The sequence below is a fragment of the Beta vulgaris genome, chromosome 9 (genome assembly GCF_026745355.1).
Source record: "Beta vulgaris subsp. vulgaris cultivar EL10 chromosome 9, EL10.2, whole genome shotgun sequence".
NCBI lineage: Eukaryota > Viridiplantae > Streptophyta > Magnoliopsida > Caryophyllales > Amaranthaceae > Beta > Beta vulgaris.
Window position 1 is genome coordinate 19883824 of NC_079210.1, and position 26548 is coordinate 19910371.

Consider the following 26548-nt stretch of genomic DNA (forward strand, 5'->3'; position numbering starts at 1 on the left):
TATTATATTATATTAATTATATTATATTATATTATATTATATTATATTATTATATTATATTATATTATATTATATTATATTATATTATATTATATTATTTATATTATATTATATTATATTATATTATATTATATTATTTATATTATATTTATATATTATATTATATTATATATATTATATTATATTATATTATATTATATTATATTATATTATATTATATTATATTATATATATTATATTATATTATATTATATTATATTATATTATATTATATTATATTATATTATATTATATTATATTATATTATATATATTATATTATATTATATATTATTATATATTATATTATATTATATTATATTATATTATATTATATTATTATAGTATATTATATTATATTATATTATATAATATATTATTATATATTATTATATTATATTATATTATATTATATTATATTATATTATATTATATTATATTATATTATATTATATTATATTATATATATTATATTATATATATTATATTATATTATATTATATTATATTATATTATATTATATTATATTATATTATATTATATTATATTATATTATATTATATTATATTATATTATATTATATTATATTATATTATATTATATTATATTATATTATATTATATTATATTATATTATATTATATTATATTATATTATATTATATTATATTATATTATATTATATTATATTATATTATATTATATTATATTATATTATATTATATTATATTATATTATATTATATTATATTATATTATATTATATTATATTATATTATATTATATTATATTATATTATATTATATTATATATTTGTATTGTATTGTATTGTATTATATTCTATTGTATTGTATTGTATTGTATTGTATTGTATTGTATTGTATTGTATTATATTGTATTATATTGTATTATATTATATTATATTATATTATATTATGTTATATTATGTTACATTACGTTACATTACGTTACATTACGTTACATTACGTTACATTACGTTACATTACATTACATTACATTGTATTACATTGTATCATATTGTATCATATTGTATCATATTGTATCATATTGTATCATATTACATCATATTATATCATATTATATCATATTATATCATATTATATCATATTATATCATATTATATCATATTATATCATATTATATCATATTATATTATATTATATTATATTATATTATATTATATTATATTATATTTATATATTATATTAATTATATTATATTATATTATATTATATTATATTATATTATATTATATTATATTATATTATATTATATTATATTATATTATATTATATTATATTATATTATACTCCCTCCATTTTCCTTTGTTATTCCAATTTGGAATCGGAGAAAAAAAGCAATGCAACTCAAAAAATAGGTAAGATTTCACTATTTTAAATAAAATTCAATTAACAAAAAATAAAGATTCATGTCTTTTTGAGTTACTCTATGTTAGAGAACTAATAATACAAAAATTTTGAGAGGTTATAGTGTAATACCCCTGTTCTTAAGAGCATTTGAATATTATTATTTTATTTGGGTTAAGGTATGAATATCTATTTTTGTGGTGGTTATAATATTTTTATTTATATAAATTCTATGAAGTTAATATTATTATTTTATGTATTGGATTTCGCGTGCAATTAGTTGAGCGGTTTTTGCCATAATAAAATCCAAAGCCGGTTACTCCTTTTATTCTTTTCTTAGTCGGTTTGTTGGGAAACAAAAACCCCAACCACTTATTCACTCTCACGATATTTCCCTCTCACCAAAAGAAAAATCAACCCCAAAACTCTCACTCCCTCTCCAACCCGTGAAAACCCCTGTTCCCTTTTGCTATCCTCCCCGCGCTGCTGCCGCCGGTGTCCCAAGCTTGCGGGAGTCGTGCCTACCCCCCTTGTGCGGTGTTGCTATTGTTGTGCTTCGTTCCCCTGCTCGGTCTTCTCACTCAGATCCTCTTCATGGTGGTATTGTTGGGTCGCGCCCTGCTGTTTCGTTTGCCTCGTTGCTGCTTGCTCGTCGCTCCTCCACCGAAGAACGTAGCCGGCCTTCTGCCACCACGCCTGCTGCCACTGCTCTTCTCTCCTCACTCCTTCTATGCTTTTGTTAGTTGGTATTAACCCCTTTTCTCTTTCCCTCGTTCTGATTTTTTTTATGATTTCCAGTTTTGGATGAAATTGATGATAGGGTCGTTGATTGTTGTTACTTGTTGTGAGATGTTGTTAATGCTGCTCAAATTATTGTTTATTATGTATCGAAATTCCTAATTCATGTGTGTTGGATGGTTATATGAAGTGTTAATTGATCAGTTTTAGAAACCTACATGATAGAGTGAGATTAAAGAGTTATTAATCGGATGCCTCTTTTTTCTTAAAGCCAATCTACATAAGGATAAGAAAGAAATTCTCTTGAATGAAAAAGTTATATTACCATAATCAAAAAGAAATTTGGGTTAAAACACCCAAAATCTAAGAATTGGACATGAAATGGCCAAAATAAGCCTAAAATCACATTTACATTCCCAAAATTCGACCAACAATAAGTTGAAGGTAAAAATCTACACAATACTTATATTATACCTTATATAGTCATAGTCAAAAAGAAATTGGGGATAAATGACTAAAAATCTAAAATTGGACGCGAAATGGCCAAAATAGGCCTAAAATCACATTTACGTTCCCAAAAGTCGACCAACAACAAAATTGAAGGTAAAAATCTATACAATACATATATTATACCTTATATAGTCATAGTAAAAAAGAAATTGGAGTTAAATGACTCAAAATCTATGAATTGGACGCGAAATGGCCAAAATAGGCCTAAAATCACATTTGCATTCCCAAAAGTCGACCAACAACAAAATTGAAGGTAAAAATCTATACACTACTTATATTATACCTTATATAGTCATAGTAAAAAATAAATTGGGGTTAAATGACTCAAAAGCTATGAATTGCACGCAAAAATAGGTCTAAAATCATATTTACCTTCCTAAAATTCATATAATTTTATGATGTGGACATGATTACTGTAAATATAAACACTCTACCTAATATTAAAATATACAACACAAAATTGTGGTTACATCACTTGGAATATAAGCAAAATAACATTTTTTGTCTACTTACAATGGCGTTGGCTATTCGTTATGTACCGGGATCAAGCAACACTCTTTTTCCCTTTGCATCAACCCCATGCATCAAACACCACCAATCGAGAACTCTATCTGGTTGGCGAGCCTGTGTAGCTGTGGTGGTTGAGCTAGTCTCCGTTGCTGTTGTCGACCCCGTTGTGGGGGTAATGGGCGAACATCCACTTCTCTCTCGCCTCATTGTACGAATGGCCACCCAAATGATGGTAATACTTCATAGTTTTTGCATGCGCTCGCACTAATTTTCTCACGTCTTGCCTTAAACACGATTTACCAACAAAGGTTAATACAAAAAAGTTAAAGCTAAGTGTAGTTAAATATTAGTATAATATTCTTACAATAGCTTGTGGGGTAGTGTTTTTGGCAGCAAATGCCTCCCACTCTGCAGGTTTGATGTTCTTCCAAATCTGAAATGGTAATTTGGCAGGGTCGGCTGATGCTTCCGGTGAAGCGTGAGAACCGGATTGCGTTTCTATGCCGTATATTTTCTTCTTCTTTGTACCTACAACTTTCCTCCGCTTAGTGATCCACCCACACACTAACTTATCCTTAAAATCTCTGAATCTCTCGGCAACGGCGGACAGAAATAAGCTCTTCTTTTCTACATCATCTTCGATATTGAAAAGATTCTACAACCAAACGCATTTCACATATTAGTTTCTGCAATTGTTGTAATTTATATGATATCATTAGTATTACACTTATATATAACTAAATAATGAATAAAGTAAACGTTATTGTACGTGAACGTTACCATAGTATCCTCCCATAGACATTTTTTCACGCCCTCGGGTACTTCTTTCCATGAGTGTACAATAAAAAGTTTATGCATGCAAAGACCAATTTGCATGTCATACTTATGCCGCCACTTTCCACAAGGTTGCCCCAAATGATCGTACTCCAAAGTCATTAGGGTGTGTTTCCCTAGTAACTTTGTAGGTCCCTTTCCTTTTTTTTTTTTTTTCTCTGACAAATTCCTAACAATTCTTGAACTTCGTGCACATACCTCTTCACGGCGAGGCCGGTCTTGCACGTAATCCTTTCCCAATTAGAGCATTTTCATCCGCTAGGCTCTCATGCCTAGTAACGAAGTCACCATCAAGAACACGATCCTCCATATCACCTTTATCTTGTTCTTTTCTCTCATCATACAATTTATCCTCGGTAGTGTGTTCACTACCCGAGCTCTCTGCCCTTTGCAAATCAATCATCTCCCTGAAATTGTACAAAATATTACATTAATATATATAGCTCAAGGAAAAAAATTTACAAGCCGCACTAAGGGGCAAGGGTGGGGGAAGGGTGTGCAGGGGTGGGGAGGGGTGGGCAGGGGGTTGCGGGAGGTGGGCAGAGGTGGGCAGAGGTGGGGGAGGGGTGTGCAGGGGTGGGGGAGGGGTGTGTAACACCCTGTAATTTCTCTAGAAATTTCGTGCGTTAATTTATTTATTTATGTGTTATATTTAATTATATCCTTATGTTATTTCATATATATAGATATATATATATGTATATATATATATATATGTATATATATATATACATACATATATATATATATATACAAAAATATATCTATACATATATATACATATACATATATATATATATATATTATATATATATATATATATATGTATATATATGTATATGTATATATATATATATGTATATACATATATGTAGATATACATATATACATATATATATATATATACATATACATATATATATACATATACATATATATATATATATACATATATATATATATACAAAAATATATCTATATTTTCAAAAACTAAATTTAATTATATAACTTACTATTATTTTTGAAAGTTTTGGAAAGTATCGTTGTCGTTTGTTGTTGTTGTGAACTTATAATATTTGTTGATATATTTATTTTAATGTTCATATTTATAAGTAAGTTAGAAATATTATTTATTATCTTAGTAAGGTGAGTAGTTTATATATATACTAGAATTTTTTACACGCGATGCGTGCTTGAATTTTTTTCGAAACAGAAACTCGATTTTCTTTGGCATAAGAGTCAAAATTTGAACATTAGACATATGAAGTATAACTGTTTTTAGTTGCAAAATTTGATTGGTTTAGTTTCTGTCACTTAGGTCTCTCACCATTATTTTTGTCTTTTTCTTTACTTTTCAAAGTTAAATTTTATGAACAAAATAGAAATTTTATTGAATTTATTTATGATTTCTAATATTATAATTTTTTAGTTGATTTTTGAATTAAGTACAGTACTAACTTCTAAATTCTAAACACTATAAAAAAGTATTTCCTTGTCTAACTTCTAAATTCTGATTTCACTACAAATACACCTCTATTTTTATCATGACCCACCATTAATTGTGAATGGTTCTTGAGAATAGTGATTTGTAAGTAAATTTTTGTAAATGTTTTTGTATGTATTGACGTTCTAGGTTATTAGTTTTAGTTTGTATGTTAATTTTAAGTTTTAATAAAGTTTTCCGATTATTTGAGTGATTTGCGTGATTTTTATAACGTGATTTTCTCAATTGTATGAGTGATTTGTAAAGTTTCTTCTTTTAAGTGATTTGTGAGTGAATGTTGTAAATTAATTTTCAGTAGTTTTCTTTGAGTGTCGATTCTGATTTTGACATACCTTTGGTAATTTAGAAAAGGAAGGGGGCAAAATAGACATTTCAAAAGAGGACACCATTGCTCCCCCCTTCCCTTATATAATAGAGACTAGATGAGAGCTTTGTTTATTTTTATTTTGGTTTAACGTTTTAGGATTTGTTCGTTTCGGATTGTAAGTGGGCCGACCCACTTGTGTTTCGTGGACTAGGATGTCCGAAATTTTGCAACGGAAAAGGGAGGGAATTCTTTTGCTTATCAAATCAGATTTTATGTAGTTTAGGTAGCCTATATCAACCCCAAATCCTTTCCCCTTTGAAATCGATCATATTCTCTTTTCTTTAATTTCCTTAGTGTAGCACCAAAATCTTGACCTAAATAAATTAAATTGCTGCCCAAAGGGAAAGAAAGACAGAAATTTTCATCCTCTTTGGTTGCCCTAGTCACACGCCTATCACTAACAAAAATAGGGAGAAGGGTCTTCTTCTTGTTCTTCACAAATTCAACCATTCTAGTGTTATTTTCAAGCTATTTTCAAGAGTAATTCAAGCCTAAGGTTTGGATCTTTGGTATTTCTATTCTCTTACATCAAGGAGGACGTTTTCTATTATCGCTTATCTTCTTTCTCTATTTTTCCCGCGCTATATCAAGGTAACTAACATCCCTTCTAGTACTTTAGATTTTAATTAATAGTTTAGTGACGTTAGAATCATGTTAGAAATAATATCAATGCTACTAACGTTTTACTTATTTTGTATGTCACTTTAGAATTAGTAGAACCGTTATGTTTATTGTATTTATTGTTAGAAACATGTTTAGGATTGTTATTCATGATTTATTATTTTATTTCATATGTTGATTTATGTTTTTATGATTGGTTATTGTTAATTAGAAACATGTTTAAGGTTGTATATAATAAGATCATATTAATTATATTCAAAATGAATTTGGGGTTAAATGACTCTAAAAGTACAAATTAGACGGGAAAAGGCCGAAATAGGCCTAAAATCACATTTACGTTCCTGAAATTCGACCAAAAACTAATGCAAACCTAAAAATGTATATAATACCTCCTCGTATTATCATGATAAAAATTAATTTTGGGTTCAATGACTCCAAAAGTATAAATTGGACGGGAAAAGGCCAAAATAGGCCTAAAATCACATTTACGATCCCGAAATTTGAGCAACAACTAATGCAAACCTAAAAATCTACACACTAGTTATATAATAGCTCATATTATCATGCTCAAAATGAATTTGAGGTTAAATGACTCTGAAGCGCCCCGATTGACATCAATTCATGAATCATGAACTGCCTTGAACATAGCATTTAAAAAGTATAAATTGCACGAGGAAAGGCCTAAAATCACATGACTACTTTATCTAGCTCATCAACAAATCAAACAAAAAAGTAAAACATACAAAGAAATTAAACTATACCTTTTAACACAAGTGACAAGAAATGAATACAAAAGAGATAGCTGGAACTTTATTTGCCTCTATTAGTCTCTTTTCCTACAATTAATAAAACCCACATTGCACATTTTAATCACATAATCAATTACAAAAAGCAAATTTAACTAAAAGAGAGGACATGGATTATGCAAATAAGATTAGGCATGATCATTCGGCATGAATGTGCTACATCAAAAGAGGATTATGTGACTAAGTGAGTTGTTAACATTTAATCACATAATCACATAATCACTAAAATATCTAGTTGCGCATTAATCACATAATATGAATTAAGACAAGCAAATTTAAGTAAAACACAACACCCTCCCCACACTCCCCCACCCCCTTCCCACCCTCCTCAGCCCTCCCCAGCACCCTGCCCACCCTCCCCCACCCCTTGTCCAGCATCTCCAACCCTCCCCCACCCCCGGTCTAGCATCCCCAACCCTTCCCCACACCCTGCCCACCCCCACACCCCCTACCCACACCCCTACCCACCCTCCCCTCCCCCTACCAACCCCCTGCCAACCACCATCCACCCTCCACTCTACTCTATCCATGATAGTAAAAACAACTAACACATTATGTCCTAACTATCTAAACTCATGTGATGAAAAAACATACTCTTTGAGAGGTTAATAATTCACCTAACCCAACTAGAGCACCTACAAACCTACCAAAATTAGTTCCCACTACATTATAGTATAAAAACAACTAACACCCTTAGCTTGGAATCGAACAATTTGCATTAATGTATTTGAAAAGTAAAAAAAATGAAAAAGAGGGTAATTACCGGAAGAGGAGGAGAGGAGAGAGTGAAGGTGGCCCTGCGTCGTGGTGGTGGTTTGTGGTGATGGAGCATGCAACTAGAAACCCTCAACTAGAGGAGGTTAAACACCTTTAGCTTGGAGAAGAAAAGAAAAGAGAAACCCGGTTCATTGTCGGTGGTGGTGCATTGTTGTCGGTTGAGAAGAGAAAACCGGTGGTGCGTCGTCGGTGGTTGAATTAGGGCTCCGGTGAGTAAGTGAGTGAGAGTGAGAGGGAGTAAGTGAGAGAGAGAGAGGAAAATTCGTGCTGTGCGTAGTCTAAAGTTGTACGCGCATTTTTAGTCAAGGAAGGGATGAGTTTAGCCCTTCACCGCAGCCCTTCTAAAGGGAAAGGCTGCGGTTTTTGGGATAAGCGCCACCCTTCACGTTAGTGAAGGGCTGCGGACGTCAAAAAACCGTAGTCTTTCATTTCGAAAGGGCTGCGGTTAATTGGGAAATCGCAGTCCTTCACATAAAGGGTTGTGGATGGCGTAAAAACCGCATCCCTTCATATCAAAAGGGTTGCATATTCTGGTTAACCGCATCCCTTCATACTTAAGGGTTGCATTTTCTAAAAAACCCAGCCCTTCCAGTTTTTTTCTCTAGTGCTTTATTCCTAATTAGCATTCTCCTTTGTATTTGAATAGGCAATTTGAATCCTTTTAGGATCTATGATTTGTGAACATTTTCATCTTAACTTGACAGATTTAGTAACTTAGAACTTTTCAAATGTTCTTTTTTTTCTGGTATTAAAGTGTCATTGCTAACAGGTAGAATGAAATTGGATGATTTTGGTCTGAATTTAATTTTGCATTTGTAGTGGTAAGAAGTCATTAGAGTTCTTCAGGTGAGATGGGTGGTCAAAGCTATTGAAATTGGATACAAAATGGGTCATTCCTGAATTCTGGAGTCTGGACAAATTGAACCATAATTGTACTATTTTAAAGGGTTCTAAAAGCAGAAGAATGTAAAATTAAAGTAAGGAAATAGTTAAGAAACCAAGCACACCAAAAAAAAATGCACCTTAACTATGGGTACCTATACTTATCAATGACACAATTTTAAAACAAAGAAACACATGTTGGCATACATGTATTTTTAAATTAAAAAAACCTTGATGTGTCCAAATTAATATGTTAGTACTTTATAGTCTATTTCAGTTTACTTGTGGGTGACTCAAGAATAATATAGACGAATATGAAAAGATAGATTATGAGATTCAACAACTTATTATAAAACACTAGTTATTAGGTCCGGACTATTCCCCGGATAAGAAAACATTTCATTTATTAATATAATACTTTATGATAATAACACTAAATACAACTTAGCTTAGTGGTTAAAACTTTAGTATATGTACTTGAGGTCTTGAGATAAACCTATACTATGCAATTTCTTAATTTTTTTTTATTGATATGGATTACATCAACTAAAACTCCCTAAGGAGAGCGCCACGTGGCATAGTTTCTTGTTTTCGCACGCCTTCTAATGTCTGACACACTCTTTGGAGTTGGCCACTCACTCACAGCTTGAATCTTAGCAGGATCTACTGAGAATCCTTCTTTAGACACATAGTGACCCAGAAATGCTACTTTCTCCAAACGAAACTCACACTTAGAGAATTTGACATATAGCAGGTTCTTCCTCAAAGTCTCCAAAATAACCCTTAAATGTTCATCGTGCTCAGTTTCATTCCTCGAATATATCAAATTGTCATCAATGAAAACCACTACGAACTTATCCAAAACTCATGAAAGATCCTATTCATCAAGTCCATAAATATCAGCAGGAGCATTGGTTAACCCAAATGGCATTACAGTGAACTCGTAGTGACCATAACGCGTTTAAAGGCAGTCTTAGGTACATCCTTATCGGTACCCTCAATTGATGATACCTAGAACGTAAGTCAATCTTTGAGAACACACTCGCTCCATTCAGTTGATCGAATAGGTCATCTATTCTAGGCAAAGGGTACTTGTTCTTGATGGTAACATTGTTCAACTCCCTATAGTCGATACATAACCTCATACTCCCATCCTTTTTCTTCACGAACAACACAGGAGCTCCCCAAGGTGATGCACTAGGCCTAATATAACTTTTATCCAAAAGCTCTTGCAATTGTGTCTTCAACTCACTCATCTCAGGAGGTGCCATTCTATAGGGTGCCTTAAATATAGGTGCAGTTCCAGGAACTAAGTCTATAGTGAACTCAACAGCTCTAGCAGGTAGCATATCGGAAATCTCACTCGGAAATACATCCATAAACTCGTTCACTATTGGGACATCCTCAAGTTTTAGTTCAGATTCCTTACTCACATCCTGCACACTACAAAAGAACAACTCACACCCTTTTTCAATCAACTTCTGCACTTGCATAGCAGAGATAACTCCAAACTTCTTGGGTTTCCCAAAATGTCTATAGGAGGTCAAATTTCCCGAAGGATTTCTCAACACTACCTTTTGAACTTCACAATCAATATTAGCCTTGTAAAGACTCAACCAGTTCATCCCAAGACTCACATCTAGGTCTCCCAAGTTAAATTCAATCAGATCAGACGGAAAGACACAGCCTCCTATCTTCAAAGGCAGGTTTCTAAATAGCTTGGTATACCTTATGATTTCTCCAATAGGTATGCTAATAGCCAAATCAATCACTTCATAATCTACTAATACCAATTGAATTTCCTTAATCAGACCTTGCTCAAATCACTGAGCCTTTAACTCCTCAGTGGCTACTACTTCAAGTGTAAATCTAGACAGTGCTATAAACTTACTATAATACTTAGAGATAGTCATGCTCTCCATCCTAAGGTTGATAAACTCTTGGACCTTTAGTTTCCTCATAAAAGCAGGGTAAAATTTTTCTCTTAAAGCAACAATAAAGGATTCCCAATTAAACTCTTCCACAATACTAAGTATAATCTCATTCTCTTTACATCATAAGTCAGTCTCATCTTTCAAGTACAATATGACTTGACCTACTTTCATATTAGCAGGGCAGATCACAGCCCCACTAATCTTTTCAAACACCCTAATCCGACTCTCTAAGAGGATAGAGTCAGCTTACCCCTAAAGGTACGACGGTTTAATCTTAGCTAGTGTCTCAATCATGTCCCAGCAGAATCGGGACACTCCACACTTTCGAGTCAAATTCTCTACCAATAGACGAATAACAGAAGGTAATTAAGGCATCGTTGTCGTTTGACGCTCTACTTTGCGACTGAAACTTAACGTAACTCTACTTTGGGTTCCAGCACAACTTACATGCTCATCTAAGAAGGCAATATTTGATTTGATCATTAAAGATCGCATCAACAAACAATTCCACTAAGTTCCAACATGAAATGTTCTCTAATAATCACATAATCGTTCATGTAAAATATATTCACATCAACGTGCAAGTAGAAACAAGCAAGCAAGAATATAATCACATGATGAAAAGAATAATAAAAAAAATATTCCCATCATGTGCCTAGAATAAATTCTTACTCACTCATATAAATACATAATAGATTTTATTCCTCAATCGATAATAAGAATATTCTCCCAATCCAAAATAACCAACTTATTCCTCAACAATATCAGAATAAGAAAATTTAAACCATTATAGCTTAACTACTTTCCAACAACTAATCTAAACATAAATAACTAATCTATGGAATTACACCATCATTCTCTTATTTCCTTTATATGGAGTAAACATTTCATCTTCAAAGTCTCCATAGTCCTCACTGTAATAATATTAATAACAATAATAATCTGAACTCCTAGATCTAATAGATCTTCGAATCCTTTTGGATTGATGTTCATTTCCATCCATCTCTAAAACATTCACATCGCTCAAATATGGTCTCCAAGTAATATGTAGATGTCATTTCAAGTTTGCACTCTAGTAAAATGAAACTCTTGAATTACTTCATATATCGCTGACAGGGATGCCTACTTTTAACCCATAATGCATAATGATCTCCAGGCTAATGTAACTATAACTTCCAGGCTCATGACATCGAACATTCTCATCATCACTCAATATAATTGGGTTATGATAGCTTCCTACTCTATTAACTTGCCTGACAGACATGGTTAGAGATCTACAACAAATAAACCTATAATGGTTTAGCACTCTCTCTAACGTGTTCCCACAAGAAATCATAAGGGTAAACAAAAACAAAGGCATGAAAAATGTAACACCTTAGCAGGCAAGAAGGATATAACAGTTAGCAGGGAAGAAAAAATATTCATGCATCATTAGCAGGAAAGTGTAATAATATAATGCATCATTATAGAAAGAAGTGATAATATGCATATTTTGTAACACCCCCAAAATCCATACACGTCTAATGCTACGTCGCATCGACTTTGGGAGTGTTACCGGACTTACCGCCGCGATGGAACGCAAGGCATAACTAGAAATACGGTAGCTCAAATTCATTGTCTCAAAACCAAATTGCAGCGGAATAGAAAAATGTAAATACAACTCGGGAATCATAGATGACCCCTTTTTATTCAAACTCAAACTGTTTAACGATGTTCTATAAAATTCAGTGGTACTCAATCCAAATGTTTAACTTCAAAACTACAGACTAGCCCCCGTATGCTTGATATCATGCAGCAGCACCAGCTCACCTAGTCTGCTCCCCATTGAAGTGTCAATGGTTCATCACAGGTCAACAAACACATAATAACACACAGAATCAGCTATGCTGAGTACGTAATGAACCATTGAAAACATATGAACATAAATGATGTACACATTATAAACTGCTATATGAAACTACGTTATCTCACATCCTTTAATCTTTCATTATTTGGCATCGAACGGGCACCGTCATCTTACTAGAATCATACGGGCTACTGAATCCTTAATAGATAATTGGTCTATTAGATGAAATGCAAATACGGTTTTGTTCCGTCTCACACCCATCACCTTAGTATGCATACCCCCAAGATCGAACGGAACCTTCCGCCTACTTGAGTTATCAAAATATAAGGACACTACTGTCGTCACAGTAGGCCTGCGTAGGAGTGTAGGACAAGTCCCACACTCCCCCATTGTTCTATACTTGTAGGGAATCCAACTACAAGTTATTGCCATAATCTTCTTTTACTACTAACTATTCTTTTTATAACTTCAAAGAGTCATTTACATGCTCTCTTAATTACAAACTCAATCTTATCTCTGGTAACACTCTCGTTACTCTATAGATCAGATTAATAATGCTATGTTACACTACGATAGAACTTCGCATTCAATGCAACATTTCAATGCAATATGATTTCACGTTATAAACGTGTAACCAAACAATCACAATCAAATGTTCCCTATCATGGTACCAGGTTCCAATAAAATAAACTGCAACCTAATCATGATACTAAAGCTTGAAAGTAAACTGGTACGCGTACGTACCTTGTAGCGGAGAATTTTCGCTGACTTAATGAACGAGCCGCTTATGAAATTGGGACCTAAACCGTTAATACAAAGCTTTAGTGTACGTCCTTGATAACACTAACAACTACTACGTACTAAGACCATAACGATCTAACGATTCGAATTAAACGATAGTTAAAACCTTATTCCAGAACTTTCGTTAAATTCTAATCTAGTGGATTTAACGTCTTTTAGAATCAAAGTTAGTGAGTAACTAAACTTAGTTAGTGTATTAGTCCACTATTTTACCAACACAAAGGGTTATAAGTCCAACCTGTCTTATGTCCAGAAGTTAAGTCATATGTCCAAAAAGGAAAGTCATATGTCCAAAAGGTAAGTTCCATGTCCAAAAGTAAGTCATATGTCCCCAAAAGTTAGGTTCCATGAAACAGGTCACTCATAAAACGATAATAACTTTAACTAATAATAGAGACACACTTTTCCTACTTTCATCTTATTCCAATTACAAACCTAACCAGAATTTTAACTTAAAAACAGAATAATAACTTAACTAGTTAAACAGTCTAATAAATTATTACACAACTTTACTTATTAATTACTAATTACTAAAATACAACTTACGTAATTACGAAAAACAGTAAATATAAAAATAAACTAATAAACTGATATGGTGTTAAGCACAACCCACGACACACACGTCGCACGAAAATCTCGAACAAAACCCTCGACACTCCCGCACAAAATCACTTCGCACCAAACTCTCGAGCACCCTCGAACCACGCACCAAACCTTCGACGAACTCGCACCAATCTCTCGACGGAACTCCGTCTCGCACCACAATCACTCACGCACGAAATACACAAGCGACGAGAGGGAGGAGACGAGAGGAAGAGCAGCGAGAGGTTGAGAGAAAATCCGAGAGGGAGAGAGAAAAATCTGAGAGAGGAGGAGAGAGAGAGAAATCGGCTGAGGAGAGAGAGAGAAAGGGAAAAGTCGGCTGGGAGAGGGAGAAGAAAGGTTTAGGGTTTTCTGATTTTCCCTCTCCTTTTCCTTTTTATACTCCCCTTTCAACCCTAGGTTAAGTAAAATCAGTTTAACCTTTTTAAAACTCCGAAAATTTCCCAAACCTACTCGTATTATCAATAACTTACTCCTATTATTTTGTAAATAAACTAAAATACCTTTTATTAATTTCTTTATATTTTCTTAATTAATACGAAATAACTCCCAAAAATACAGAGTATTACAGGCTTCCCCCCTTAAAAGAAGTTTCGTCCCGAAACTTTGAGGTAGCCCGTCTTAACGACGATCTTTTGCACTTCTAAGTCCCAAATTTCACAAGCGTTTTCTGGCGTTCACACAACAGATAAGCAGAATAAGCAGTAATTACACATATCCAACATAATTAACATACTTTAGGGTGAAAGCGCGAAATTATATCGCATTCTTTACCCCTAAAAAGAAAAGTTACGTCCCCGTAACTCACGTACCTCTTGGAAAAGCTCAGGGTACTTCAGACGCATTGCATCTTCAGCTTCCCATGTGGCTTCCTCGGTAGTTTGATTTCTCCACAACACTTTGACAATTTTGACGTCCTTATTCCTCGTACTCCGCACTTTGCGGTCTAGGATCTGGACAGGTTTCTCCTCATAGGACAAAGTTTTGTCTATCTCGACGTTTTCAGGTTCAAGGACATGTGACGCATCAGGTACGTATCTCCGAAGTTGGGATACGTGAAACACGTTATGGACCCTTTCTAAGTCGTTGGGCAAATCCAGGCGATAAGCAACTTTCCCTACCCTCGCCAGTATCTCATAGGGTCCTATGAACTTAGGGCTTAGCTTCCCCTTTTTCCCGAATCGCATCACTCCTTTCATTGGGGACACCTTAAGCAATACTTTTTCCCCAACTTCGTAATGTTCATCCCTTCGCTTCTGGTTCGCATAGGATTTCTGCCTGTCCTGTGCAACCTTAATCTTTTCTAGGATGACTCGCACTTGATCCACTGTCTCCTGAATCATCTCAGATCCTAACACCACAGTCTCACTGATGTCGTCCCAACACAAAGGGCTACGACACTTTCTCCCATACAATGCTTCAAATGGTGCCATCTTGATACTAGCATGGTAGCTGTTGTTATATGAGAATTCTATGAGGTCCAAATGGTCTTCCCATGATCCTTGGTATTCTAAGGCACATGCTCGCAACATGTCCTCTAAGGTTTGAATAGTTCTTTCGGTTTGACCATCGATAGCTGGGTGAAAGGTTGTACTCATCAATAGCTCACTACCAAATGCTTCCTGGACCTTTTTCCAGAAATTCGACAGGAATCGAGAGTCTCTATCTGATACTATACTTGTGGGTACTCCATGCAATCGAATGACATTTTTCACATAAGCCTTGGCTAAGGCTTCCATACTCCACGTATCCTTCATAGGTATGAACCTTGCTGTCTTGGTTAGTCTGTCCACTATCACCCAAATGGTATTATTGCCTCCCCGACTCCTAGGTAAGGCGACAATGAAGTCCATGGATATTGAATCCCATTTCCATGTCGGAATATCTAAGGGTTGAATCTTTCCTTGAGGTCTCTTGTGTTCACTTTTGACTTTCTGGCACGTTAGGCATTTGGAAACAAACTCAGCTACTGCTCTCTTCATGCCAGGCCACCAAAACATCTTCTTGAGGTCCTTATACAACTTATCTCCCCCTGGGTGGACGGAATACGTCGTGTTATGACCCTCACTCATTATCTTCTGTTTCAGCTCTTCACACTTTTGTGGCACGCACCACCTACCCTTATATCGTATGCTTCCATCCTCATGGATCGCAAACCCCTCTGCTTTGCCCTCCTTAAGCTTTGCTTTGACTCGCTCAAGCTTCACATCCCCAGGTTGACTCGCTCTTATCTCGTCTAGGAAGTTGGGTTCGATGGTTAGGGCACTCAGCAATCTTTCGACCTCCCCTTCATGAACAACTTCTATCTGAAGTCTAGAAAATTCCTCACAAAGTTTGTCGGCAACGACTAACGTATTCAGGCTATGGCTAGACTTGCGACTTAACGCATCAGCAACGACGTTGGCTTTACCCTCATGGTACTGAATGTCTAAGTCATAGTCCTTGATGAGCTCTAACTATCTGCGTTGTCTCATGTTCAGGTCTTTCTAGGTGAAGATGTATTTAAGGCTTTTGTGATCAATGAAGATGCGGCAGGTTACCTCGTAGAGGTAGTGTCTCCAGATTTTGAGTGCAAATACTATGGCGGCCAATTCTAGGTCGTGTGTAATACTCCGAATTTTTGGAATTAATTCGTAATAATTAAGAAAATATAAAGAAGTTAATAAAAAGGATTTTGTAGTATTTACAGAATAATAAGAATAAAATAATACTAATATGAGTCGGTTGTGTTAATTTCGGATTTATAAAAGTTAAGCCGAGTTTACCCGATCTAGAGTTACCACTTTTAGAAGGTTATAAAAAGGAAAGGAAGAGGAGAAAAATTTCAGAAACCCTAAATCTCTTCCTCTCCTTCCTCAGCCGTCACCCTACCTTTCTTCTCTCTCCTCTCTCTCGTTGTTCTTCCTTCCTCTCTCGCTGTTCCTCCTACCCCTCTCGCTCGCCCCTCAGCTTCTCTCTCTCGCTCTCTTGTCACCTCCCCTAAATGCTTCACCGTCGAGGGTGCGTGACGGGTGACGCTGCTGTGGGTGCGGAGTGACGAGCGTGCGAGTGAAGGTGTGCGACGAGGGTTGCGCGAGGGTTGTGTGAGACGAGCGAGTCGAGGGCTGGATCGAAGGCTGTGCGAGCGAGAGGGTTGGTGCGAAGGGAGTGCGAGCGAGTGTGTGAGTGAGGGCAGGACGCAGGCTCGAAGCGCGCGACGAGGGTGCGCGAGACGAGCGAGCAGGTCCTCGTGCGAGGGCTGCGAGCGACGACGTGCGAGGGCTGCGAGCGACGACGTGCGAGGGCTGCGAGCGACGAGAGATCTGGCGCGAGGCCGCTGCTGCTGCTGTGCGAGTTGTGCGACGAAGCTCGAAGCGTGCGCGAGGCTGCTGCTGTGCGAATCGAGGGCTGGTTCGAGCGTAGCCGTGCGGCTGCTGTGGTAGAGCGCGGGGTTGTGTGCCGTTGCCGAAAATCGGTCGCCGGAACTTGATTTCCGGCGAGCTTAACGGTATAAAACATTTAATAGATTGAATATATTATATTAAGTTTAATTATAATTTATGTTTTCATAGTTATGTTAAATTATAATTAGTTAATTAATAATTTAAGTTAATGAGTTTATTTTACTGATCTGAGTATAATTGCGGATCTGACTTTCGGACATAATACTGGATTGGACCTAAGAGTTTTGGACATAAGATTTTGGACATAAAACATGGTTGGACTTATAATTTAATTGGTTTGGTAAAGATAGTGGACTAATGACACTAACTAATATTAGTATGTTCACTAACCTTAACCCCTAAAAGACGTTAAACTATTTATAATAGAAAAGTAACGAAAATTCACAAACAAGGGGTTTAGTTATCGTTTACTTCGAATTATTAAACCGTATAGTCTTAGTTACGTAGTAGTTGTTAATATTACCAACGACGTAGCACTAAAGCTTTTATTTAACGGTTTAGGTCCCAATTTCATAAGCGGAACGTTCGATTAAGACAACGAAAATTCTCCGTTATAAGGTACGTACGCGTACCAGTTTAATCCCAAGTATTAGTTTCATGATTAGGTTGCAATCTATGTTATTGGAACCTAGAAGCATGATAGGGAACGTTTGATTGATTGAGATTGTCTGGTTAGACATTTGTAATTGAAATCGATATGTTGCATTGAAATGCGTAATTCTATCGTAGTATAAACAAGAGCATTTTTAATCTATCCATAGTGTAACAAGGTTGTTACAAGAGATATGATTTGAGCATTGTAACTAAGAGGACAGGTAAATGGTTCTATGTATCCATAGTGTAACAAGAGTGTTACAAGAGATACGATTTGAGCATTTTAATGAAGAGAACAGGTAAATGATTCTATGTATCCATAGTGTAACAAGAGTGTTACAAGAGATACGATTTGAGCATTGTAACTAAGAGAACAGGTAAATGACTATATGTGGTTATGAAATTAATGGTTAATATTAAAATGAATTATGGCAATATCTTGTAGCTGGACTCCCTACAAGTGATGAACAATGGGGGGAGTGTGGGACTTGTCCTACGCTCCTACGCAGGCCTACTGTGACGACAGTAGTGTCCTTATATTTTTGACACTCAAGTAGGCGGAAGGTTCCGTTCGATCTTGGGGGTATGCATACTAAGGTGATGGGTGTGAGACGGAACAAAACTGTATTTGCATTTCATCTAACAGACCTAGTGTCTGTTAAGGATTCAGTAGCCCGTATGATTCTAGTAAGATGACGGTGCCCGTTCGATGCCAATTAAAGATTAAAGATTAAAGGTTAAAGGATGTAACATAGTGTAGCATCATGCTTAAGATTGTTCATGTGTGCATCATTTATGTTTACATGTATTCAATGGTTCATTACGTACTCAGCATAGCTGATTGTGTGTTATTATGTGTTTGATGAACTGCGATGAACCATTGATGCTACAATGGGGAGCAGACTAGGTGTGCTGGTGCTGCTGCATAATCTCGAGCATACGGGGACTAGGCTTGGGTATTTACATTTAAAGCATTTTGAAATAAGTATTATTGGTTTTTCTAAGACTTATATATGGTTTGTGGTTTGAATGAAAGGGGTCATTGATGATTCCCGAGTTGTATTTATATTTTAATTCCGCTGCATTTTAGTTTTCAAGTTAATGTTTTAAGTTATCGTTAACTCTTATTATGCCTTGCGTTCCATCGCGGCGGTAACGCCCCCGAGGTCGACGCAACGTAGCAGTGGTAGACGCGTGTGGATTTTGGGGGTGTTACATCGTGTGTTGGGTAATTGACTTCGTATGGATTCAACTGTAGGGACGCATAAGCTATGACCTTCCCATTCTGCATCAGAACACAACCCAACCCATTTTTGGACGCATCACTATATACATCATATCCCTCGTTCACGTTAGGCAAGGTTAGGACAAGGGCTGATGTTAACCTCTCTTTGAGCGTTTGAAGGCCTTCTCACTGTCCTCGTTCCAGGTAAACCTACAATCCTTCTTCATCAGGTTGGTCATAGGCTTTGCTATTTTGGAGAAGTCTTTCACAAATCTCCTATAGTAACCGGCTAAACCCAAGAAACTTCTTATATCCGTGACATTCTTTGGGTAGGCCATTCACTCACGGCTTTGATCTTCGCAGGATCTACTGATACACCCTCCTTGAGAAAAATGACCCAAGAATGACACCCTTTCCAACCAAAATTCACATTTGGAAAACTTCGCATAGAGTCGGTTGTCCCTGAGTGCCTATAAAATGACTCTCAAGTGATCCTCACCTTGTTCTTATAATAGATCAGGATATCGTCTATGAATAGCACGACAAATTTGTCGAGGTAGGGTCGGAAAATTCTATTCATAAGGTCCATGAAAACTGCAGGTGCATTGGTTAACCCAAAAGGCATAACCGTAAACTCATAGTGGCCATATCTGGTTCGAAAGGCAGTCTTAGGTATATCATGATCTACAATAAACTCAACTAGTATTTTGGAGCCCGCACCCTGAAGTTGGTCGAACAATCATCAATCCTAGGTAATGGGTACTTGTTTTTCACAGTGACATTGTTCAACTCCCGGTAGTCTATACATAACCTCAAGCTACCATCCTTCTTTTTCACAAAAAGACGGGTGCTCCCCATGGCGACATGCTAGGTCTAATATACCCTTTGTCTAGTAGTTCCTCTAACTGGTTCTTCAACTCATTCATTTCTGCCGGAGCCATCGATATGGGGCTTTCGAAATGGGTCCAGTCCCAGGTACTAGGTCAACGGTGAACTCTACATCTCTCCTTGGAGGCATACCAGGTATTTCCTCAGGAAAGACATCCTGGAACTCTCGGACTATGGGCACATCTTCAGGCCTCAACGGATCATCCTCAACTCTTCTCACTGAACACATAAATAGGGGCCAACCCTTGTCTACGTAGTTCTTAAGTTTGTAAGCATTGATCACTTTAATCCCGGGTTCTCGAGGTATTCTCCTATATGACACTCTTTTTCCCGAAGGGTCCCTTAGTTCCACTTTCTGCGCATCGCAATCTATCTTAGCCATGTACTTCCCAAGCCAATCCATCCCCAGAATGATATCTAGGTTCGATAAGTTAAACTCTATCAGATCAGAGGGAAAGTATCCCTCACCTATCTTTAATGGCACTTTTAGAAATCTTTTAGAACAGTTAACAGTCTCCCCAGATGGAATGACTATAGGCATAGAAATCGACTCAGACTCGACCAATGCTAAATTTCTAACAGTTGCATGGGCAATAAATGACAAGGATGCTCCAGAATCAAATAATACTTTAACAGGAGTGGAGTTGATAGAAAATGTACCCGTGACAACATCTCTACGAGCCTATTCTTCTCTAGCTATCATCATGTACAGCTTCCCTTTGCCCTTATCTTGGGAATTAGTTACATTGTTCCCATTAGAGACTTGGTTGCTGGTGTTGGTCGCGGGCTTGAAATAGTTAGAATTCCCATTGTAATTACTTCCCCCGTTCCATTCCCGTTTCCATTCCCTTTCGGGGCTTGTCCCCATAATTCCCCTTCTTTGGCCATTGGGGTTAGTTGTTCTTCGAATAGCATTCATAGGCTCTATGTCCCATCTTCCCATTCTGCATTCAACCTTGTTACCCTCATAGCCTTACCAGGATGGTTGTTAGGGCACTTTCTACACCTATATACACGCTCAGGTCTGCGGTTATTGGTGTTGTTATTGCGGTTGTTGTTGTTGGGATTAGGGTTATTATTGGGTCCCTTACCAAAATTCCTTTGAGGGTTTTGATTGTTCTGGTTCCCTATGTTTTTTCTCAAACTTCTGGCCCTCAGGGTTTGGGTTATCCTTACGTTTCTCGCCAAGCTTACCCCCTTCCTCCCTCTTCCTGATAGCATAAAGGTGGGCAGCTTTGCCAAACACATGGTCCAGAGAGGTGAATGTATCTCCCCCCAGTCTACCCTGCAGGTCAAGGGTAAGTCCCAATTCAAACGTGAGGCTTTAGCCTCCTCAGTAGGGGCAATCTCCGGGGTAAACCTCATTAGCTCAATGAATTTCCGGTAATACTCCTCCACAGACATGGTCCCTTCCTCTAACATCATAGATTCCTGAGCTTTTTGTTTCTTAAGATATGGAGGGTAGTATTGTCTCTTAGGGCCTTTTTGAAAGTCCCCACCCGAAACCAGGTTGACTCAGAAGGTTGTCCTTAGCCTGGGTCCACCAGAAATGGGCATCCCCCTGCAGATAGTAGCTAGCTAAGGGCACGCTTTTCTCATCAGGCAGGATAGGGTGAAGAAAAGTTTGTCGAATTCCCCAACCCAGTTCTCTAACTCTTCAGGTCCCCCTTTTCCGTTTAGTACAGGTGGGTTTCTACGGGCCACTTTTTCAGATAGGTCCCCATCCCTTGTGACCTTGGGCTAAGTTGGCAGTGATTTGTACAGGTCACGTATCGATTGCTCGATATTAGAGAGGTTTCAGGGGGCCTCCCGATCGAACCATTCTGCGCTGAAATTAACATAGTAGCTATTTCAGTGACTTACATATAATTTTTGTTTTAACTTATTCAACGAATACACATTTATATAAACATATATTGCGAACACTTTTAAGTCTGTACTGACTTGCATTACAATCATCCAAAATAAGATGCCACAATTAACAATAAAAGATAACACTAGTACTATTATTGAAAATGGGAATGTAATGTTTGTAAAGAAATACCATATATATATATTAAATCAATAATGTTACTCCCTAATCGGCATGCAAGCCTTATTATCACTAACATAACAAATGAAAAAAACGACCAAAATAAAACAAAAGTCCTAATCCTACATATATGATCAAAAGAACTATGGCTAAGGCGGCGAGCTTCATCCTCTGATCCAGAATCCTTATCCCCTCATATATCAATCTCTCTGCATCAGGCTCGTCGTCCTCAAAGATATATCCTCTAGTAGGGGTCCTTGGTCTTCCTCGGGGTCTTCTTCCTCGATGGGATCCTCCTCCTCAATGGGATCCTCCTCCTCAATGGGATCCTCTTCCTGAACAGGATTCTCTTCCTCAACAGGGTCTTCATTCTCAGCAGGGTCTTCTTCCTCAACTGGTATATCCTCTAGTGGGGGTGGCTCGTCATCATCACCCCCATCTAACCCTGGTGCAGCTGAACCCCGCCAACACTATAATGAAGGTCCTATTGTTTCTCTCATCACGAGACGTAAGTGACTGTCCTAAGATTTTGAAAGTCATCGGCTATTAACTCGTCCTCAAATGGTTGGTATCTTGGCCTCTTTGCCACAGGTGCGATGGTGGTTCAGGTATGACCCCTGGGTTCTCAGAACTCCCATCTACGGTCCTATTGCCCGAACTTTCCCCTTCAGATGAAGTAGAAGGGTTTTGACCTCTCATTTCACGAACCCTCCACTCATTCTCGCAGTATTTAAGGTCAGTGAGGAAGTGTTTTTCAGAAGGAAGGTTCTGGTATCCGTAGGTATTGCTTATTCCTATTGAAATACCCCTCTGTAGTCCACATATCTCCATACCTACGATGAACGAATCTATATGGCTCTATGTCTGGAACATAACGAAGCATGAAGTGTATCCTAGAGCCCTCAGATCGTAACCACTGCTCCCCTTGCATAATTCTATAATCCATAGCAGACTTCATCTTAAAGAACCAAACATCCCAGTCCTCCCCTACTTGTTTCATCAAATAGTCTTTACAACCTATGTCGTGAACCATCTTCGAAAATAAAAAAAATAGAATAGTCTAAGTTTTTTTTTTTTAATATAATAGGGTTCAAAACATATGTTATAGATATACATGTTTAAAAGGTTAAATGCTCATTTTAACTTTGAAATCCACAAGTGAGATCAAGATCATTTCGATCAATAAAATAGTTTTATACTAAAATAAGTTTTGAGTCTAACATCAATTTAGACTTATCCTTGTACACTCTCTTAATCTATTCACATTTGAAGATTTCGAGAATCTTTCACATTTTCGATTACACAAAGAGCACATATAAGTTCAAGATACGAATAGAATTGCAATGAAATCATTCCTATGACTTAATGCACATGACATGATCTATATGCTCCTATCCCATACTACCCGTTTTGAAATTGTTTTGAAAACGTCTTTGAAAATAGGAGCTTCTGGCTCTGATACCAGTTTTGTAACACCCCCAAAATCCATACACGTCTAATGCTACGTCGCATCGACTTTGGGAGTGTTACCGCCGCGATGGAACGCAAGGCATAACTAGAAATACGGTAGCTCAAATTCATTGTCTCAAAACCAAATTGCAGCGAAATAGAAAAATGTAAATACAACTCGGGAATCATAGATGACCCCTTTTTATTCAAACTCAAACTGTTTAACAATGTTCTATAAAATTCAGTGGTACTCAATCCAAATGTTTAACTTCAAAACTACAGACTAGCCCCCGTATGCTTGATATCATGCAGCAGCACCAACTCACCTAGTCTGCTCCCCATTGAAGTGTCAATGGTTCATCACAGGTCAACAAACACATAATAACACACAGAATCAGCTATGCTGAGTACGTAATGAACCATTGAAAACATATGAACATAAATGATGTACACATTACAAACTGCTATATGAAACTACGTTATCTCACATCCTTTAATCTTTCATTATTTGGCATCGAACGGGCACCGTCATCTTACTAGAATCATACGGGCTACTGAATCCTTAATAGACAACTTGGTCTATTAGATGAAATGCAAATACGGTTTTGTTCCGTCTCACACCCATAACCTTAGTATGCATACCCCCAAGATCGAACGGAACCTTCCGCCTACTTGAGTTATCAAAATATAAGGACACTACTGTCGTCACAGTAGGCCTACGTAGGAGTGTAGGACAAGTCCCACACCCCCCTATTGTTCTATACTTGTAGGGAATCCAACTACAAGTTATTGCCATAATCTTCTTTTACTACTAACTATTCTTTTTATAACTTCAAAGAGTCATTTACATGCTCTCTTACTTACAAAACTCAATCTTATCTCTGGTAACACTCTCGTTACTCTATAGATCATATTAATAATGCTCATGTTACACTACGATAGAACTTCGCATCTCAATGCAACAGGTTTCAATGCAAGATACTGATTTCACGTTATAAACGTCTAACCAAACAATCACAATCAAATGTTCCCTATCATGGTACTAGGTTCCAATAAAATAAACTACAACCTGATCATGATACTAAAGCTTGAAAGTAAACTGGTACGCGTACGTACCTTGTAGCGGAGAATTTTCGCTGACTTAATCGAACGAGCCGCTTATGAAATTGGGACCTAAACCGTTAATACAAAGCTTTAGTGCTACGTCCTTGATAACACTAACAACTACTACGTACTAAGACCATAACAATCTAACGATTCGAATTAAACGATAGTTAAACCCTTATTGCAGAACTTTCGTTACAATTCTAATCTAGTGGATTTAACGTCCTTTAGAAGTCAAAGTTAGTGAGTACTAAACTTAGTTAGTGTTATTAGTCCACTATTTTACCAAACCAAAAGGGTCATAAGTCCAACCTGTCTTATGTCCAGAAGTTAAGTCATATGTCCAAAAAGGTAAGTCATATGTCCAAAAGGTAAGTTCCATGTCCAAAAGTAAGTCATATGTCCCCAAAAGTTAGGTTCCATGAAACAGGTCACTCATAAAACGATAATAACTTTAACTAATAATAGAGCACACTTTTCCTACTTTCATCTTATTCCAATTACAAACCTAACCAGAATTTTAACTTAAAAACAGAATAATAACTTAACTAGTTAAACAGTCTAATAAATTATTACACTTTACTTATCAATTACTAATTACTAAAATACAACTTAAGTAATTACGAAAAACAGTAAATATAAAAATAAACTAATAAACTGATATGGTGTTAAGTACATGAATTATACCGCTAAAACTCGCCGGCAAAAGAATTCCGGTGACCGAACCACCACACCACGCGCACAAAACCGAAACGTCGCACCACACCCGTCCGATTTCCATCGTCCAAACACGCACGCGCGACTCAGATCTGTCGCGCCACCACACGGACACCGCTCGCACGACTTCACACACCACACTTGCACAACCCACGACACACACGTCGCACGAAAATCTCGAACAAAACCCTCGACACTCCCGCACAAAATCACTTCGCACCAAACTCTCGAGCACCCTCGAACCACGCACCAAACCTTCGACGAACTCGCACCAAACTCGCACCAATCTCTCGACGGAACTCCGTCTCGCACCACCACCACTCACGCACAAAATACACAAGCGACGAGAGGGAGGAGACGAGAGGAAGAGTAGCGAGAGGTTGAGAGAAAATCCGGGAGGGAGAGAGAAAAATCTGAGAGAGAAGGAGAGAGAGAGAAATCGGCTGAGGAGAGAGAGAAAGGGAAAAGTGCTGGGAGAAGGAGAAGAAAGGTTTAGGGTTTTCTGATTTTCCCTTCCTTTTCCTTTTTATACTCCCCTTTCAACCCTAGGTTAAGTAAAATCAGTTTAACCTTTTTAAAACTCCGAAAATTTCCCAAACCTACTCGTATTATCAATAACTTACTCCTATTATTTTGTAAATAAACTAAAATACCTTTTATTAGTTTCTTTATATTTTCTTAATTAATACGAAATAACTCCCAAAAATACGGAGTATTACATATTTGCAGGGAAGAAAAATAATAATGATGCTGAACTAACTTCCTAATGCATGCATATAATATTTATATCCTATATGCCCTTCCTATACTACCCATTCTCACAATGCAATAATATAAACCTTAAAGGCATGAAATATAATGCAGACACTTTTATAAAATGTTACTTAAGTGCCAAAAAAAAAGTTTCGAATATATAAGAAAAATTTTCGAACTAATATAT

General features: G+C 36.5%; 1 long non-coding RNA gene across 1 annotated transcript; it reads left to right on the forward strand.

Moving 5' to 3' along the window:
• Nucleotides 1-17433: 17433 nt before the first annotated feature.
• On the forward strand, nucleotides 17434-19267 carry LOC130590005 (uncharacterized). Its single transcript, XR_008967585.1, has 2 exons — nucleotides 17434-17643; nucleotides 19096-19267. It is a non-coding gene; the product is annotated as an uncharacterized LOC130590005 (long non-coding RNA).
• Nucleotides 19268-26548: the final 7281 nt, after the last annotated feature.